The following is a 5,000-nucleotide window of genomic DNA, read 5'->3' on the forward strand; positions in this document are numbered from 1 at the left end:
GTGTGTATTTAACACACCTACACATGGGTGCTTGAAACAAATATAAAACAAATTTCCAAGATTGAATTGAACAAAAATAAAAACAATAAAAACAATAAAAAATAATAAAAATTTTCCAAGATTGAATTGAACAAAAATAAAAACAAAAAAAATAAAAAATTTCCAAGATTGAATTGAACAAAAATAAAAACAAAAAAATAATAAAAAATAATAAAAAATACAAAAATATAGTTTAATTAAAAAAAAAAGCAATTTATGAATTTCAAAGACATACGGCGGTGGACATTAACGAGACTCAACATGTATGCTTAAAAAGATAAAAATAAGCGAAAACAAGGCTAGGCGGTGAGCCTTAGGCCGCATGACGGAGCATTGGCACGACACTACACCGACGACGTGAAAAACGCACGACGGTGCCCATCATGGCAAGGCGATAGGCCTTAGGCCGCACGACGGCCGTTGGCTTGCGTTGGCTAAGGCATGGGCACGACGCCACATCCACAGCAAGAAAAATGCACGACGGTGCCCCTCATGGCTAAGCGGTGCGCCTTAGGCCACACGACGACCGTTGCCTTGCGTTGGCTAAGGCAACGGCAAGAAAAACGCACGACAGTGCCCCTCATGGCTAGGTGGTAGGCCTTAGGCCACACGACGGCCATTGCCTTGCGTTGGCTAAGGCAAGGGCATGATGCCACACCGACGGCAAGAAAAACGCCCGACGGTGCCCCTCATGGCTAGGCGGTAGGCCTTAGGCCACACGACGGCCGTTGCCTTGCGTTGGCTAAGGCAAGGGCACAATGCCACACCGACGGCAAGATAAACGCACGACGGTGCCCCTCATGGCTAAGCGGTGGGCCTTAGGCCGCACGACGGCCGTTGCCCTGCGTTGGCTAAGGCATAGGCACGATGGCCACACCGACGGCAAGAAGAACGGCCGACGGTGCCCCTCATGGCTAGGCGGTTGCCCTTAGGCCGCACGATGGCCATTGCCCTGCGTTGGCTAAAGCACGGGCACGATGCTAGGCGTTTGGCCTTAGGCCGCACGACGGCCGTTGCCTAGCGTTGGCTAAGGCATGGGCACGATGCCACACCGACGGCAAATAAAACGCACGACGGTGCCCCTCATGGCTAGGCGGTGGGCCTTAGGCCGCACGACGGCCGTTGCCCTGCGTTGGCTAAGGCATGGGCACGGCGGCCACACCGACGGCAAGAAAAACGCACGACGGTGCCCCTCATGGCCAGGCGGTCGGCCATAGGCCGCATGACGGCCGTTGCCTTGCGTTGGCTAAGGCATGGCCACGATTCCACACCGATGGCAAGAAAAACACACGACGGTGCCCCTCGTGGCTAGGCGGTGGGCCTTGGGCCGCACGACGGCCGTTGCCTTGTGTTGGCTAAGGCATGGGCACGATGCCACACCGACGGCAAGTTAAACACACGACGGTGCCCCTCATGGCTAGGCGGTAGACCTTAGGCCGCACGACGGCCGTTGCCTTGCATTGGCTTAAGCATGGGCACGACGGCCTCACCGATGGCAAGGAAAACGCACGACTGCCGTGGGGTTTTGTTCCCAAGGCAACGGGTAAACCTCTGTAGCCATGCTGGAAAAACGCACGACGGTGCCCCTCATGGCGGCCTTAGGCCGCATGACGGCCGTTGCCCGGCGTTGGCTAAGGCGTGGGCACGACGGCCACACCGACGACAAGAAAAATGCACGACGGTGCCCCTCACGGCTTGGCGGTGGGCCTTAGGACGGACGACGGCCGTTGCCTTGCATTGGCTAAGGCATGGGCACGACGGCCTCACCGACGGCAAGAAAAAAGCACAACTGCCGTGGGGTTTTGCTCCCAAGGCCACGGGTAAACCTCTGTAGCCATGCTGGGAAAATGCACGACGGTGCCCCTCACGGCTAGGAGGTGGGCAATAGGCCGCACGACGGCCGTTGCCCTGCGTTGGCCAAGGCGTGGGCACGACGGCCACACCGACGGCAAGGAAAATGCACTACGGTGCCCCTCATGGCTAGGCGGTTGGCCTTAGGCCGCACGATGGCCGTTGGCTTGCGTTGGTTAAGGCATCGGCACGATGGCTCACCGACGGCAAGAAAAACGCACGACGGTGCCCCTCATGGCTAGGCGGTTGACCTTAGGCCACACGACGGCCGTTGCCTTGCGTTGGCTAAGGCATGGGCACGACGCCACACCCACGGCAAGAAAAATGCACGACGGTGCCCCTCGTGGCTAGGCGGTTGGCCTTGGGCCGCATGACGGCCGTTGCCTTGTGTTGGCAAAGGCATGGCCACGATGCCACACCGATGGCAAGACAAACACACGACGGTGCCCCTCGTGGCTAGGCGGTGGGCCTTAGGCCGCACGACGGCCGTTGCTTGCATTGGCTAAGGCATGGGCACGACGCCACACCGATGGCAAGGAAAACGCACGACGGTGCCACTCATGGCTAGGCGGTGGACCTTAGGCCGCACGACGGCCGTTGCCTTGCATTGGCTAAGGCATGGGCACGACGGCCGCACCGACGGCAAGAAAAACGCACGACTGCCGTGGGGTTTTGTTCCCAAGGCCACGGGTAAACCTCTGGAGCCATGCTGGAAAAACGCACGACGGTGCCCCTCACGGCTAGGCGGTGGGCCTTAGGCCGCACGACGGCCGTTGCCCTGCGTTGGCCAAGGCTTGGGCACGACGGCCACACCGACGGCAAGGAAAATGCACGACGGTGCCCCTCATGGCTAGGCAGTTGGCCTTAGGCCGCACGACGGGCGTGGGCTTGCGTTGGTTAAGGCATCGGCACGATGGCACACCGACGGCAAGAAAAACGCACGACGGTGCCCCTCGTGGCTAGGCGGTGGGCCTTAGCCCGCACAACGGCCGTTGCCTTGTGTTGGCTGAGGCATGGGCACGATGCCACACCGACGGCAAGAAAAAAGCACGACGGTGCCCCTCGTGGCTTGGCGGTGGACCTTAGCCCGCACGACGGCCGTTGCCTTGCATTCAAATATAAAACAAATTTCCAAGATTGAATTGAACAAAAATAAAAACAATAAAAACAATAAAAAATAATAAAAATTTTCCAAGATTGAATTGAACAAAAATAAAAACAAAAAAAATAAAAAAAAATAAAAAATTTCCAAGATTGAATTGAACAAAAATAAAAACAAAAAAATAATAAAAAATAATAAAAAATACAAAAATATAGTTTAATTAAAAAAAAAAGCAATTTATGAATTTCAAAGACATACGGCGGTGGACATTAACGAGACTCAACATGTATGCTTAAAAAGATAAAAATAAGCGAAAACAAGGCTAGGCGGTGAGCCTTAGGCCGCATGACGGAGCATTGGCACGACACTACACCGACGACGTGAAAAACGCACGACGGTGCCCATCATGGCAAGGCGATAGGCCTTAGGCCGCACGACGGCCGTTGGCTTGCGTTGGCTAAGGCATGGGCACGACGCCACATCCACAGCAAGAAAAATGCACGACGGTGCCCCTCATGGCTAAGCGGTGCGCCTTAGGCCACACGACGACCGTTGCCTTGCGTTGGCTAAGGCAACGGCAAGAAAAACGCACGACAGTGCCCCTCATGGCTAGGTGGTAGGCCTTAGGCCACACGACGGCCATTGCCTTGCGTTGGCTAAGGCAAGGGCATGATGCCACACCGACGGCAAGAAAAACGCCCGACGGTGCCCCTCATGGCTAGGCGGTAGGCCTTAGGCCCACACCGACGGCAAATAAAACGCACGACGGTGCCCCTCATGGCTAGGCGGTGGGCCTTAGGCCGCACGACGGCCGTTGCCCTGCGTTGGCTAAGGCATGGGCACGGCGGCCACACCGACGGCAAGAAAAACGCACGACGGTGCCCCTCATGGCCAGGCGGTCGGCCATAGGCCGCATGACGGCCGTTGCCTTGCGTTGGCTAAGGCATGGGCACGATTCCACACCGATGGCAAGAAAAACACACGACGGTGCCCCTCGTGGCTAGGCGGTTGCCCTTAGGCCGCACGATGGCCATTGCCCTGCGTTGGCTAAAGCACGGGCACGATGCTAGGCGTTTGGCCTTAGGCCGCACGACGGCCGTTGCCTAGCGTTGGCTAAGGCATGGGCACGATGCCACACCGACGGCAAATAAAACGCACGACGGTGCCCCTCATGGCTAGGCGGTGGGCCTTAGGCCGCACGACGGCCGTTGCCCTGCATTGGCTTAAGCATGGGCACGACGGCCTCACCGATGGCAAGGAAAACGCACGACTGCCGTGGGGTTTTGTTCCCAAGGCAACGGGTAAACCTCTGTAGCCATGCTGGAAAAACGCACGACGGTGCCCCTCATGGCGGCCTTAGGCCGCATGACGGCCGTTGCCCGGCGTTGGCTAAGGCGTGGGCACGACGGCCACACCGACGACAAGAAAAATGCACGACGGTGCCCCTCACGGCTTGGCGGTGGGCCTTAGGACGGACGACGGCCGTTGCCTTGCATTGGCTAAGGCATGGGCACGACGGCCTCACCGACGGCAAGAAAAAAGCACAACTGCCGTGGGGTTTTGCTCCCAAGGCCACGGGTAAACCTCTGTAGCCATGCTGGGAAAATGCACGACGGTGCCCCTCACGGCTAGGAGGTGGGCAATAGGCCGCACGACGGCCGTTGCCCTGCGTTGGCCAAGGCGTGGGCACGACGGCCACACCGACGGCAAGGAAAATGCACTACGGTGCCCCTCATGGCTAGGCGGTTGGCCTTAGGCCGCACGATGGCCGTTGGCTTGCGTTGGTTAAGGCATCGGCACGATGGCTCACCGACGGCAAGAAAAACGCACGACGGTGCCCCTCATGGCTAGGCGGTTGACCTTAGGCCACACGACGGCCGTTGCCTTGCGTTGGCTAAGGCATGGGCACGACGCCACACCCACGGCAAGAAAAATGCACGACGGTGCCCCTCGTGGCTAGGCGGTTGGCCTTGGGCCGCATGACGGCCGTTGCCTTGTGTTGGCAAAG

This window comes from Coffea arabica, unplaced genomic scaffold, assembly GCF_036785885.1.
Source record: "Coffea arabica cultivar ET-39 unplaced genomic scaffold, Coffea Arabica ET-39 HiFi ptg000200l, whole genome shotgun sequence".
Taxonomy (NCBI): Eukaryota; Viridiplantae; Streptophyta; class Magnoliopsida; order Gentianales; family Rubiaceae; genus Coffea; species Coffea arabica.